This window comes from Cryptomeria japonica, unplaced genomic scaffold (assembly GCF_030272615.1).
Source record: "Cryptomeria japonica unplaced genomic scaffold, Sugi_1.0 HiC_scaffold_82, whole genome shotgun sequence".
Lineage (NCBI taxonomy): Eukaryota > Viridiplantae > Streptophyta > Pinopsida > Cupressales > Cupressaceae > Cryptomeria > Cryptomeria japonica.
This window is the reverse complement of record NW_026728904.1, coordinates 450,198-467,381: the sequence shown is the minus strand read 5'-3', so window position 1 is coordinate 467,381 and position 17,184 is coordinate 450,198.

Genomic DNA, 17,184 nt, shown 5'->3' with positions numbered 1-17,184 from the left:
AGATAGGAGCTTGAAAAGGATCTGATCAAGAAGAGTAGTTATATTCACCAGATCAGCAAACCCTTGTTGTTCTCTAACAGTTACAATAGTCAAATCCCCTAACCGGGTAAGCTCTAACAAGCTTAGTGTTATCGAAATCCTCTAACCAGGTGATCCATTAGCTTGGATTTCAAATCCTCTACCGAGCTTACTCCTAACAGGGTATTTCTTCTGTAGACACCTGAAATTGTCCTATCTAATTAAATAAATATTTTATTTATTTATTTAATTATTTAAGCCTAATTCTTCTATTAATTAAATAAATATTTAATTATTTAAATTATCCTTTTCCTAAATTAAATAAATATTTTATTTATTTAATTATCCCACTTCCTCTATTAATTAAATAAATATTTATTTATTTAATTAATTCATTAACCTTTTCTACCCATGAGATATTTCATTCATCTCTTAATTCCTACACTACCTACCCTCTCATTAGTTTCTTATTTCTTCTACTTACCCTCTAATCCTAGCTGACCATTTATCTTTTAAACCTCTCAATCTTATCCCTCCATTTCTTATAGTGTCTTCTATATAAGGAGATGCTTCTTTCATTATCAACCCTATTCAATCAACTAAGCCCTTCCAAGCATTCTAGCATTCAAACTTTCATATGCAATCAAGCCTACTTGCAACCACATTTCTATTATTTGTTGACCTCTTGTGCACACATAAAATCTGAGAGAAAATATATCAAGCAAGATCAATGTAGATAGGAAGAATGGAGATCTAAACCCTATTGGACATGTGATGGTATAATCTTTGTGATTTCATTTATTTACATTATCTTAGGTAATATTCATATGTTATGGTGGATCTTTGTTGTTGTTAGGCTAGGGTTTTGTGGTTGAAGTCATTTAGTCTTTCAATATTGTTGTTTCCATTTTTACCATAAACAACTTCTAATAGGGAATTATAGTCAATCCCTTAACCAGGTGGTCCCTAATAGGATCTATTCTTAATAGGACTTATTGTAAAGCTTTAACAGGATTGGCTCCTAATAGGGCGAACTTCATAAGAGTTCACAATACTTGTGGGTATTCATCCCCATCGTGGTTTTTCCCATTTGGGTTTCCACATCAAAATCATTGTGTCAAGTGGTGAATGTTTTTGTGGTTATGTTTGATATGGTTAATTTTCTTAACTGCTAAATCCACTTAGTTATGATATGATGACCGACAACAATCGAAAATGAGCTTTTCTTTTTGTCAATAAAGTATTTGGATGTTTTGGTTAATAGGTTTGAGATTTTCATAGTTGTTTTATTGTTATTCTGTTATGATAGTCAACTAGTTTCTTAACAATGATATTGCAATTTGTCAGTTTTGAGTTTGACTTCAGAGGTTGTTTTTGTTTGGTGAAAATTTTATCTCAGTTTTGTATCTACTGATTCACCCTCCCCCTCTCAGTAGTTAACCGAATCCTTACTCATTCATCATACCATCACCTCCCCCATCCCATAACCAACCCTTGTGTCATCCTATCCGCACAGAGGAACCCACTGATAACTCTTGCCAACACCACCAGTAGAGCCAATCTTGTCTGTGTCATGGTGTCCCAGGCCACATATCTTTCTCTTATCTCTAGTCCGAGATCCTAGAACACTCGTCAAAGTGCATCTCAATCTCCCTCTCGATTGTACGGAATCAACTCCCCATCGATCAGTATTCTCAGTATCTTGTATACATCCTCTAAGGTGACTATCATCTCATGCATCGGAAAATGAAACGTGCATGTCTCTAAGTGTCATCTCTCAACTAATGCAGTCAGCAATCTCATGTTTGCTCAAAACTCAGGCATATACATAATGTATTGCAAGCCTTTCGCCTCAACTATTGCTCTATCCTTGAATGTCAGCTCTACTCGTAATCCCTAAGTCAAATAGAATCTCTCTCATGACTCCAACATAGATAGGGCCTCCTGCAGTCATACAAATCAACTGTGTCAATCCTAGTAGTACTCCCTATTCATCACAAAGTGTTACTCTCTTTTATCCTAGTTCTTATATCTATCAAATGGCACTCTATCCTAGTATTACTCCCTATTCATCACAAAGTGTTTATCTCTTTTATCCTAGTGCTTATATCTATCATATGACACTCTATCATAGTAGTACTCCTTGTTCATCACGAAGTGCTGCTCTTTTATCCTAGTGCTTATATCTATCATATGGCACTTTATCCTAGCAGTACTTGTTGTTGTTCATAAAGTACTTCTTTTATCTTATCTTTTAGGGAACCTACTTGAGTGTATCCTATTGAGTATATTATCCAATTGACAATATATGTTCCATCATAGAATTGTCAATTTCAGCCTAATCCAATTGACAACATATGTTCTATCACAAAATTGTCAATTTCTATGGTACTTCTTGTTCATCACAAAGTGCCCTGCTCTATCCTATCCTAGGGCCTCTACTTGAAAGTATCCTCTTGAGTAGTTTCCTGATTGGCAATGTATGTTTTATCACAGAATTGTCAATCCTATCCCTATCGGTTATCCTAGTCTTCCCTAGAGGACTTGTTTGAGTGTATCCTCTTAGCAGCTTATCCAATCAACAATGTATGTTTATCACAGAACTATCGATTTGACCTTGAAGACATAAATATGCATTCATGACACAAACATGTTGACATACTTCACAGATGTTTCTGCATTGCACAAACATGCCTGAAGCACACAGATGTGCCTCTGTTCTGCACAGACGTGCCTATCATGCATAGATGCGCTTGCATAATACAAACGCTCTCGCATTTGACATAGACGCTTTTAAAACCATAGATGTGGTTGCACTCGATGAAGACGTGCCACATGCTTGGCACCAATGTAGACGTGCCTTAATGTCTGTTGCCCCTCTTGACAATTTCTTAGACATACCTAATGCGCATTTATTGACCTACCTAACATGCATTTATGACAACAATTAATGCAACAAGGTACAAGGAAGTTTTGTGGTACTTACCGACTCTCCTTTATCTATTGGCCTCTGATATCAGTGAACATAATCAAATCTGTGCACCAATGCCATCACTTTTGACTGTTGACTGGTCTCTGCTCTCTTTGCACTCTGATCTCTTAGGTGTGTGGATGACAATGAGGATGTTTTCTCTCGTAGTCTATCTTATAGACTATCCTAGCCTTAGACTCCCGTGTGAGTCTTTTTTATCCTGTGACTCTGTCACTCTATCCTATCTTGTCAGTTCTTTCTAGCCTTTCTTTCTTATCGAGAGATTGTCTGTGATCTTTTTAGACATTTTCATCCAATCTCTCGAGGGGGCATAGCATTCCCATATTGGGGCAACTTTGTATCAGTTCATCTTATATTCTTTGAAACAATGCAACAAGTTGCATTGTCTCAAAGAGGGGCAAAATGTAGACATCTAAAATTGTCTTGTCTAATTAAATAAATATTTTTTATTTATTTAATTATTTTAGCCTAATTCTTCTATTAATTGAATAAATATTTATTTATTTATTTATTTAATTCATTTATCCTCTTCTAGCCTTTCCTCATTAAAATAAATACTTTTATTTATTTAAATTGTCCTTTTTCTAAATTAAATAAATACTTTTTATTTTGATCTCACTTCTTCTATTAATTAAGTAAATTTTTATTTATTTAATTAATTCATTAGCCTTTTCTACCCATGACACATGTCATTCATCTCTTAATTCCTACACTGCCTACCCTCTTATTATTTTCTTATTTCTTCTACCTACCCTCTAATCCTAGCTAACCATCTATCTCTTACACCTCTTAATCTTATCCCTTCATTTTATAAAGTGTCTTCTATATAAGGATATGTTTCTTTCATTATCAACCCTAAGTCTACTACGCATTCAAACTTTTATATGCAATCAAGCTACAAGAAACCACATTTCCGTTCTTTGTTGAGCTCTTGTGCACACATAAAAGAGCAAATATATCAAGCAAGATCAATAAAGATAGGAAGAAGGGAGATTCAAACCCTAGTGGACATGTGATGGTATAATCTTTGTGATTTTGTTGATTTGCATTGTCTTAGGTAATCTTCATATGTTATGGTGGATCTTTGTTGTTGTTAGGCTAGGGTTTTGTGGTTGAATCTATTTTAGTCTTTCAATATTGTTGTTTTCATCTATCCACTTTTCACCACATACAATAATAATTAGAGGGTAGGCTATATACCATATATAGCCTACATGTTCTAATTATTATATTATATTTATTTATTTAATTAGAAAATAAAGGACTAAATAGTGCATTAATTATTTCAATTAATTCACATGAACTTTCCAAAGAGTATATCTTAATGATTTATTTTTATGATACTGATATTATAACTAAATATTTTATAAGTTTTTTAATTTTTTAATCCAAAATTACTTTATTCAATATTTTGACAATCACTTAAAATTGTTGGTTGACTAATCAATAATTTACAAATACACAATATAGAGATTAATTAATAAGAAAATTAATATTATTATTAACAAATATTAGAAATCAAATATGAAAACATGAAAGTAAACTTACACTTCCATATTTGATATCCCATTAAAAATTGAACTAGAATATTGACATTAAAAAGCCAATACTTAAACCAATTAAGCATGACCTAACATATTTAGAAGAGAAATATAATCAAACTTGAAACTAATTATGTTCAAGTACATTCATATGTGATTTTGACAAGCAAACCATGACTTCTACGCCTCCAGCTTTACCATATGAATCATACAAAATTATAAGTCCTTCCATGAGTATTAACAAAGGACCTATATACACTGGGCCACCCATTCCAAATTGGAAATTATACATAGGAAATTTCATCCAACTTACTGGTAGCACATCAGTTCTATCATTACGTCTTGGTGGCCCTAACATTGATTTCCTTAGCTCAAAAAAATTGATCGCTGAATGTATAAAGTTATCAACCTTGGTAACTGACTTATGTATTAACTCTGAAATAAATTCTAAAGACCCATTTATGATCTCTGCTGCAATGGATTGAGCACATGATTTATAGACAACATTACCAAAGTATTCTTTAGGCAGGGGAGGATTCAACCTTCTTCTTCCACCCACTGGAATGCTAGCTTTTTCTTTTACATCCCCATCAAGGCCTCAAGCTTTTGTAATGCATTTTCACATATGGGAAACAAGGATTTCATAAGTAGTATATGGTTTTTTTGATGGATCAGGTCCATTTACCTTTGGCTTGAGTTTCTGTAAAAACATTGCAGCAAAATGAAACATGGCATATATGGCTGGGGAGGATCCAGTACATGAGTGTTCATGTACTGGATCCATGATGATCAAAACATTGCTGGGGAGGATCTAGTACATGAGTGTTCATGTACTGGAGGTGAAATATTCTCTCCTAGATAACAATTTTTCCCCACGAATTCATGAAAAAAGTAGCTGCTTTTTCGTCTACAACATGATGATGATGAGCTAGCCCTATCACCAACCCTCCATAAGTAAATCAAGTAAACGACATCAACAAACATATTTATCACAATCTTGTTAGTTTTAGGGAAAACTTAAAACAAGTTTTACAATACTCGCACGAGTAAATCCTTCTCCTTACATAGATAATACCCGCATAAGTAAATGCAAGTATTTAGTATAACCTAATTATTTGAAATATAGTTTCCCATGTCTCTTCTCTCTTTCTCTATATCTACCTCTCTTTCTCTATATCTACCTCTTTTTAAATATATTCCTCTCTCTACTAGTCTTCCTATGTCTATATCTCTATCATGAAACATGTTCATTTTCTTGGAACTTTGATAAGAGGCATCATTTTCAATGTTAATGCTTTAATTGTTTTTCAACTAAAGTTAGAAATATCCTACATGTCATGTAACCACGTATACAAAGATATTTTGGTTGCCTTTAAAATCTTTATATACTAAGAGGTTTATTGCCAAATTGTCTAACTAATTATTACTAATTTATATATTAGTGTCATCTTATAATAAAATACAATAGGTAGGAGATCTAACATGTAATTGTAATTACTCTTTGTTACATCATGACCTTGAAATGATAAATAGTTTTAATATTAATAATATATTTTAAAATAAATAAAATTTTGTCGTGTATCTCTATGTCGCTTCCTCTCCCTCATATTACTATATGTTGATGGTGAGACAAATGATTAGTTAGTGTGCAATGAATCACTATAATATTAAATTAAATAGAAAGATTTTTCTTTCCTATTAAATCTTCTTCATTTAATGTTTAAGTAAATAATGTGTATGGGAATTAGAAAACATATTCTTCTTTCTTCCCTTGCCTTCCTTAATGTGTGTAATCCATGGCTACAGGTGATTTAAAAATATGTTTGAAATAGTTAAATGAGAATTAATACTCTATCTTATTGAACCCATATATCTAGATTTGACTATACACCATGTTTGTAAGTTTGAAGAATGTGAGTATATATTGTTTAGAGCCAATTTGCTTGTGACCAAAGTTTTCAAATCTTGAGAATGTTCCAAGGTATGTTTTGATACCAATTCTGGGTTACATTTGATTTTCAGTCATGATTACAAATATTAGGAATGTAGGATGATATGTAGCGTATCAAATGGAGCACACATTATTATATGATCCCCATTTACCAATTCTAACACATCGGAGCTTAGTGTATGGTACCAATTTAATTGTATTCCATGTTTGAAAAATTGAGAATTTGATGAAATTTATATGATATTGATGATGGGTTATATATTGACCATGTTCTATGTTAACAAACCTTTAATATGTCAAGTGAGTTTCAATATTCTTATTATGCAATGCATTTGAATTTGATCAATGATACAAAATTCAAGCATATGGAGTGAATTGTCATGTGCCAAATATGGCTTACATTTTGACTTTGATACACGTTTACAAAAATTAAGAGTGTTGGGATAGTTCTAGCCTATAACAACATGAATTGCATTTTTTTAAGTGTTGCCCATGTTTTTTGTTGAGTACGAAAAAATAGTAGATATGTAAGATATTTAATCTATATATTAGTTAATTATAAATCTCTAATTTCATCAAAAAATTATATTATTATTATCTATTTTATAATTTATATAATATTAAATTTTTAATATATTGATTATCGAACCATAGATTTAAATATTATATATTCAATTACATGTTTATTTTATATGATAAATTTTTATAATAATTTTTTTTATAATTGATGTTATATTTAGTAAATATAAATTATATATACATACATATATATATATATATATATATATATGTATATATATATATATATGTATATATATATATGTATATATATATATATGTATATATATGTATATGTATATATATATATGTATATATATGTATATATATATATATATATATTTATATATATATATATATATATATATATGTCTGTGTGTGTGTGTACATACATATATATATATATATATATATATATATATATATATATATATATATATATATATATATATGTATGTATGTCTGTGTGTGTGTGTACATACATATATATATATATATATATATATATATATATATATATATATATATATATATATATATATATGTATGTATGTACACACACACAGACATATATATATATATATATATATATATATATATATATATATATATATACATACATATACATACATACATAGATATATATATATATATATGTATGTATGTATGTATATGTATGTATCTATATATATATATATATATATATATATATATATATATATATATATATATATATATATATATATATATATGTATATATATATATATATACATATGTATATATACATATATATATATATACATATGTATATATACATATATATATATACATATATATGTATATGTATGTATCTATATGTATGTATGTATGTATATATGTATATATGTGTACGTATGTATGTATATGTATGTATCTATATATAGATATATATATATATATATGTATATATATATATATACATATGTATATATACATATATATATATACATATATATGTATATGTATGTATCTATATGTATGTATGTATGTATATATGTATATATGTGTACGTATGTATGTATGTATATGTATATATGTATGTATGTATGCATATATATGTATGTATGTATATGTATGTATGTATGTATGTATGTAAGTATGTGTTACAAAAAATCATATACTACTTTTGAAATCCTTGTATTACAAAAGCTCAAGGTCTTGATGGGGATGTAAAAACAAAAGCTATCATTCCCGTGGGTGGAAGAAGAAGGTTGAATCCTCCCTTGCCTGAAGAATACTTTGGTAATGTTGTCTATGAATCATTTGCTCAATCCATTACATCAAAGATCATAAATGGGTCCTTGGAATTTACTTTAGAGTTGATACATAAGTCAGTTACCAAGGTTGATGATAATTTTATACATTCAGTGATTGATTTTTTTAAGATAAGGAAATCAATGTTAGGGCCACCGAGCCTTAATAATAGAACTGATGTATTGCCAGTAAGTTGGATGAAATTTCCTATCCATCATTTTCATTTTGGAATGGGTGGTCCAGTGTATGTAGGTCCTTCATTAGTGCTCATGGAAGGCCTTTTAATTTTGTATGATTCATGTGGTAAAGAGGGAGGCATAGAAGTCATGGTTTGCTTGTCAAAAACAGATATGAATGTACTTGAACAAAATTGGTTTCAAGTTTGATTCTATTTGTCTTCTAAATAATTTATGTAATAAGGTTATTTGAATGTTCAGGAGGTCATGCTTAATTTGTTAAAGTATCGACTTTTCAATATGGAGACTCAAGTCCAATTTTCAATAGGATATCTAATATGGAATTGTAATTTGACTTTTGCTTTTTCATAGTTGGTTTCTAATATTTGTAAATGATAAGATTAATTTTTTTATTAATCAGTCTTTACACTATGTATGTGTAAGTTAATGATTAGTCAACCAACACTTTTAAGTGATTGTTAAAATGTTAAAAGATTGAATAAGGCAATTTTGAATAACAGGTTGAAAAACTTATCAACAAAATCTCAATAAATGTTAATAATAAAATTTTTGCAATTTTGGATTTAATTTATAAGACAAATCAATTACTTTTAAATATTTTGTAATAATATTTAGAAAAAATCACATTTTCCAAATAAGTATTATTTCAAAATTTCAATAAAACAACTCATATGTAATTGATTGAGATATATTTTTGAAAAATAAATAAATAAATAAATAATGAATATTTTTTTGATATATTTAAAAAATACATAAATTGTAGATTTGAAATACAAGAATGCCTATGGGTATCATGGTACCATAGTCATTACAAGATTCAATAGATATAAACATTACAAAATAGTCTTTTAAAAATAGAATCAAGTCAATATTAATTATTCAAATTGATCGGTTATGTCTTTGTTGAAGCTACAACTCTTGCCAGGAAAATTTAGTCCCTCACATTATTCATATCAGTCCCAAGGATAATGATGTCTTGGAAGTAGTAGATGATGCTTGAAAAGTTTAACTTCCTACTTGTTTGAGGTACTTGTATAGGTCTCTCGTCATGTTTTATATATCTCACTATGTGAAGGCTGGTTCTTTTTTAGGTTTTGTATGTGGTTTTATGTTCAATATTTGGCTCCTCTCAGGTTTATGTTTGTATATTATTCATTTAATATATCTTATGGGTTACTCAATGCTTGAGCATGGCTCCCACTTCTTATCTGAATTCATAAATCTTCGGCCCATTGTGTTATGTTTTCTTTTGTTCAATTGTTGAGCTCTTCTCCCTTCATCCAAGGCTTGTTATATACTTATAGTTTCATGTTCGAGGTTGAGCTAGTCTCCCCTAGTAGGATAATTTATCTTAGTTTCAATTATATGATTATTTTGTGTGATACGAAGATAAAATTAGTAGACTTTTGATGAAGAATACATTATTATATCTTTTAATAATTATGGAGAGGAATAAGGAGCACCTATAATGCAACAATGTGGAAAGGAAGAAGAAGCCCCAGGTATGGGCGAACGCTTTAGACTTTGAATATTTTCTTGAGAATAGGTTTCCATTACCAAAGAAACAACATCATGTGTCAAAATGGGCATTTATAATAGACATTGGGTTGACAAGTTCTTTCCTTCTTCCTCCTTCCTAACCCTACAAAGGAAATAATAACTTTTTGAGAGATCATAGGACCATCTTGCATTTTGACACTCTCATCAAGGTCTCAAAGTAGGAAGAGACATAATTCAGAGCTCGTGGGATTGCCTTGGATTTTGACATTCTAATCAAGGTTTTAATGTAGGAAAAGACATGGCATCTTTGCAAAAATCAAGGGTTTCAAATAAAGTTGGCCCATCTTTCCTATTGAAGATATTCTCTAATACATGATTTCCAGATCAAAACAAACTTTAGGGGTTTTCTCATCACTTCCATTCCCATTTTTTTTCCAAAAGCTTAGTCAAAATTGTATGGGAAAGTTACCACTCTAATCAAAGAAATACTTTTTATTGGTTCACTAGCAAAGATTGCAAAAATAGAGTTTCTTAAAGGAAAATGAATGTTTGGACTAGGGAACTCTCCCTCTCAACATTTTTTGTACACCAAACCTTGGAGACTTATTCCTACAATTTCTCTGATTGATCCTCCTCTAGAATTTATGAGTAGAGACCTTTAGCAAAATACCCTTTTCGTCCATTTTTGGGGAGGGACCACATCTCTTTAGCCCTTCCAAAATGGATTTTTGGAGAATGGTATGCATCTTGTTTCTTTCATCTTTTCTCAACTGATTGCTTTGTAGTAGTCTTTAATTCATACGAAGCTAAAAAGAAATTCTTAGAAATTCATATCACTAGTATAACAACAAATTATTGATAGTTCAACCATAGAAACACTTATCCACTTTTCCATTGGCACACCCTCATCTCTTCTTGATTTTCCTTACTTGGCATCCCACGGGAATTTTTAGATCCACGATACACTTTGGGCACAAATTTCTTGGAACTTTTGTTCACATGGGTCATTATTGTTAGTCACCAAAGCATCAACACTAGTAGAAACTATTGTGTTGAGGCTGATTGAGGCCATTGGGAAACTAAAAGAATCCTATACTTAATGTAGTATGACACAAAGTTGATGAAAAAGCACATAGTAAGAAAGGAAGACATAAAACCCATGTAGATCACAAAACATCGGCCATTCCATTTTTTAGGTCAATAAAATTAAAATACATGAAGCCCTAGTGACTTTGGAGGTCTTGGAATCCTATCTCCTCAACAACAAGGTATTGCCCTTTGTGACAAGTTGATTATTCATGCCATTTTTTGGCAATGAAGCCTAGAAGATTATTATCAAACATTGTATTTCTTCCAATTTTCCTATTGACTGGCCAACTTGGAAGGGGATTAATTTTTAAACCCTTTTTGTTATAAAAGATGTTGTTCACATCAATGTTGTTGGGAAAATGGTGTTGTAAAACTTGCATAATAATGTTTTATTGATGTATTATTTTATTATTGTGTGAGGTGGACATGGAATTATATTGTAATATCATATCATATTGTTGCACCTAGGAGGACATACAACATGTAGAGATTCCCTTGAAATATTCTTGTAACCACTTGATGAGTTGTATTGACACATTGATATTATTATATTATATTTATTTAATATTGGAGAATTTAATTGTGATGAAGTACCCAATATTAAATGTGGGTCAAGGGTAGGTAGGAAAAATATTATATTTTATTGTCACATGGTTTTGGGCACATTGTTTGATGTAATACCACTTGGTGGTTTTGTGGGAGCTTGTGTTTATAAAAGCACCACAAGGATAGTTGTTTGGGTTGGTTAGTTAGCCAGGCTAGCATTTGTAGATGTTGTGTTTATAAAATCACCACAAGGATGCAATGCCCTTCGATCCCTTTTCATTCCTCCTTGAGTTGGTGCCACCCACATCCATCGTGGTCAATGAGCTCTTAATCATGCAGGTATTGTAAGAATTGTTTTAGTTATTCTTTAAAACTAACAATATTTGTTTATGTAGTTTACTCAATTTACTTGTGGAGGGTTGGTGATAGACCTAGCTATTCATCATCATGTTGCAGATGGACAAGCAGCTACATTTTTTATGAATTTGTGGGGTAAAATTATTAGAGGAGAGAGTAGTCTACCTCTAGTACATGGCCAATCTTTATTAAATGCAAGAGATCCTCTGCAGCCATGTTTTGATCATTATAAATATAATAATATATTTGATGAGCACTCTCCAATAATGTATAATGTCCAGTCGAATAGAAAAGAAGTTTCATTTTGATACAATATTTTTACAAGAACTAAAGTCAAAGGTAAATGGATCTGATAAATCAAGAAAAGCCTATATGACTTTTGAAATCCTTGTTGCCCATATGTAGAAATGCATTTTGGAATGGGTGACCCAGTGTATGTAGGTCCTTGATTAATGCTCATAGAAGGCCTTATGATCTTATTTGATTCATACGATAAAGTTGGAGGTGTGGAAATTGTGGTTTGCTTGTCCAAAGTAGATATGAATGTACTTGAACATAATTGGTTTCAAGTTTGAGTGTATGTGTTGGCATTCTACACTCTATGAGAATATGGTTGATGTTGTCATTGATGGCAACCAACTAGTAACAATTTTATACACAAGCACCGGCAGGCACCGACACTAGCAGACACATTCACTGGCATCTAGATTACACCAACAATGAAGTATATCGGCTCTCAAGCTGACATGAGACAAATTTTTGTTTATATGAATTGTATTGTAAATGTAATTATTTATTTGTAAGCCAGCATGATGTATTGTAAAGACTCATATATGTATGAGATCTTATAGATCATTTTGAATATAGAAGGATAGGTGCTTATTATTATTGGTACATGTAAAGACAGCGAAAGTTTTTTTGTTAAGGTATCTAAGTGAGCTTAAACCAGTATTGAACCAAGCATTAGAGATGCTATTTTGAGCAATACATTGTATTGGATTTAATTATCCATTTTGTAGTCAGTGAGACTCTTCTATTAAGAAGTGAGATCTAGGTTGTTGGCCCTCCTGCATGTGCAGGCCCCTATTGTAAGTAATATTTATTCATATTGTCCAGTGAGTAAATATTGTGGGTCACAAATCCCACCGAGGTTTTTCCCACATTGGGTTTCATCGCCAAAATATTTTGTGTTATGGTGTGCATTTATGTTGTCTGTGTTATTTCTCTTTACTGCATTATTTCTTTTTTACCAGTACATTAATTTAAGTTCCAAAGTTATAAATAAGTTCAAATATTCCATTAACTGGTTAGACACTGATTCACCCCCCCTCTCAGTGTCTTTGGGATTTTCATTGCATCTAACAATTGGTATCAGAGTCTTGTCCTCTATTTGCAAAAGCCTAACAGCTTAAGGAAGATTTTGAAACCGGTACTGATGGAGAGTTTGAGAAAATAGTTGGAAGGAGCTCTTAAATATTTTGATGTAGAAAAATTGAAGAATATCAAACTTGAAGATGATTTGAGGACTGCTAAGGAATTCATTAAAGGACTTCAAGAGAACTTGGTTATAGCACAAAACAAGAGGAAGGAACTTCATGAGCAAATGCAGAAACATGATGATGAAAAGGAAACTCTTAGTGATATTGCAAATAAGTTGAGGCTAGAGAACACTAACATGAGGAATGAAATGTAAGATTTAACCATGAGGTTGTGTAAGGATATTGAAGACATAAAGAAGAATGAAGAAGACTTGACTAGGAGACTTAATGATGGAGCAAATGAAAATTTGAGACTTTGTCATGAGAATGATATGCTAAAGACAAATCCGATTCACATGCAACATGATAAAGAGAATCTTAGGAGATAAATTGGCATTCTAGAAAATGAGTTGATCACTGCATATGAACACAAAGACAAATTCAAGAAAAGTTCGGAAAGACTTGATGACATGCTGAAAAGACAAAAACCTGATGGAGATAGAATTGGACTTGGATTTGAACATGGAGAAAGTTCTGGGACTGCAAATAATCAAGATCACAATAAACTGGTAAGACAACCTAATGCTTATAAATTTAATGGGAAATATTTCAATTGCAATAAATTTGGTCATAGAGAAAATCAGTGCAGATTTAGAAATAATTAGAATACAAACTTTCCCACCGATCAATGTTCCAAGTACAATAAATTTGGTCACAATTCAAAAAATTGCACAATGAATGTGAAATGCTATGTTTGTGGTAGATTTGGATATTTATCTAATCAATGCAGAACACAAACCGGTCAAGGATATGGAAAAGCTATTCAGAGTAATAACGTAATTTTTATGCATGTAATAAGATTCAACATATTGAAAAAATTTGTAGAAGAAAGACTATACCTATGAACAATAAAGGATCTAATGATAAGGGAAAAGAAAAGGTAAATGAAATAAAGCAAGAAATTTCAAAACAATGGATTAAGAAAAGAGATCAGAGTTGATGAATCTGTCTCTGCACCAGTAGAACAGAGTAACCCTCCACTGGTAGGAGATTCTTCATCTAACTAAGGAATAATCCTTAGGGTGTATGATAGCAAGTTGAAAATCCTGCATTCTACCCTTGGTTGAGGGTAAGAAGACACATTTCTTCTTTACCGATAGATATGTTAAGATTTCACTTAACCGACAAGCATTTAATGCAGTTTCTGAAGAATATTTTGGTTATAAAGCACCGTAAAACCTTCATTTCAATCCACTAAGTATCCAAGTATTCAAAGAGCACGAAATTGAGCAAAGGCATCCAAAGGCAAATCAGCAAAAGTGTTTTTTAGGCATTCAAGGATTCCAAGCAAGAGGTATTTATCTTTCGAAATGACATCTTCATCATCTGCACTTGAGTTTATTGCAAACCCGACTGTGGTAGAAAACATTAAGCACCCTAGGCCCCTGTTTAATGTCATCCCTGAACTTTCCAAGAAAGATGATTCTATTGGATCTTTTTCAAAAATTCCGAAGGGAGTGGCTTTTGCCAAAGACCCTAGAATCTACATTCACTGCAACATAGAAAATTTAGGGACTGATGATTTGAAAAACATGTACAATGATGTTATTACTGATGAACAAGGTTTGGTTGAATCGGAGCACAAGATTGTAGGAGACCTAGGATTTGTTGAAATATTGAACATACCTAAATTTTTTAAGGATGTAGTTCGTCTTGTACTAAGAAGAGTTCATGGAGAGTTTATATTGCTTGATTCAATTTTTAAAATCTCAAAGGAAGCAATCAAGGCAGTTATTGGTTTACAGGTAGTAGGCCCAACAAAACTAAGAAGATACCTAACAAGGGTGTTATGGATTTAACTGGAGCTACATCTGACAATAGATTTTGTAGGGTTAATGACATTGCTGATGCAAATGTGAGATATGTGAACATGGTACTTGGCTATAGAGTCACTCATACAAATAGATTAAACTCTATTTCCAGCTTATGTATTCATAGTGCATATGAGATGGTCGAGAATAATGCTAGGATTGATATCTGTGAATGGCTTAAGGATGAGCTGATTGATAACCTGAAGAAGATAAAGGGTGACAAGAAGGGGACATTTTGTTTTGGCAACCTACTTGTGTGTTTGATGCTTTATTTCACCAATGAGATACCCGACATTGGTCATAAGGACTTTGGTTATGAAATCCTGGTAGGAAAGAAAATCATGGAAGCTATCACTAGTATGGGCTCTAATAGTGACAACATTATAGAAGACTACTTCAAAAACTTCCAAACTAAGATGAGAGCTATAGAAAGGTTACCACAGAGCAGAGTAGATAAGTATGATAAGAAAATATGCTTTGTAATCAAACGAGATGAAACATGGATGGAAGTTGTTACTCCTAGAACTATTTGGATAATAGAAATGGGTTATGAAGTTGACCTGAATATTCTTGAAGCATATGCTAAGACACTTCTTGATGTACCTAAAGAACCATCTGAAGAAATTTTTGGTAATGCTAAGACCATTGAGAGTGCTCTTTCGATGCAGAAGTAGAGAAAAGGGAGAGATAAGTTTATCAGAGATGCATCCAAGATGGCTAAGGAAGTTAAGGAAAATGTAATGAACTTGAGTGGTATATCTTCTCGTGAACTGGAAGTATTGAAACTGGAAGCTCATGTTTCACCGGTTGTCACTTCGTCGGATACAAATAGTGGAAAAGTAGCTGAGTTCAAAAGAGTAGAGAGGAAGAAGAGAAAACCCTCACCGATACCTTCTCCTTCACCTAAAAAGGAAAGGACATTAAGGAAAAAGAAGTAGGTTGTAAGGGAGCCTAAGAAGAAGCTAACACCAAAGAAGAAACAACAAACTAAGACACCAGATACCCTTACATCGAAGGAACTGGTAAATGAGATAACACAAGATGGTAATCTTTGCAATGTAAATAAATTGTATCATTCATTCAAAGATTCTGACAAGGACACAATAGAGGCTAGTATTATTTTGCATTTAGACATCTATAAGAAGGTTTTGATTGAAGTTGTAGATGATCTACCAAATGACTTGTATTTAAGGTTAGAAGCTAAGACAATGTCAGTAATTGAATTAGACAAAAAGTTAAAAGTTGAAGCATTATTGGCAGTACATCCTATAAGTTCTAAAGAGGAAATTGATGAACTAATTTCTGAAGCAAACTGCTCAGTTTTTATAAGTGGACACCGGTAGGTTAGCCTAATAGTTGGGAGAGTGAAAGAAATTGTTGATGAAACTGCAGACAAATGGGACATATTCTTTGTTGAAAAAGAAAAGAAAGAGGAAAGGGAGAGACAGAAAATAGATAAATATTTTGCTAAGGTATACCAAAAGGACAAAGGGAAAAGAAAAATTGGTAGTATACCTGTTATAAAGGTCATAGATAACATTCCTCCACCAACATAGGATACTCCACCAGTAACTTCAGATACACCGGTACATACAGACAATCAACCAGATAAGGAAACTGAAGAAGTTACACATGATGACACTAACCCTGATTCTGAAATTCTTTTCACCATGAATGTAGATACACAAGATATTAACATTGTTGTGGATAAAGAGACTACAGAGGTTAAGGCAGATGATGCTAAGATCAGTGAGATCTCTGAGTCATCGGCACACACTGTTGATGACACATT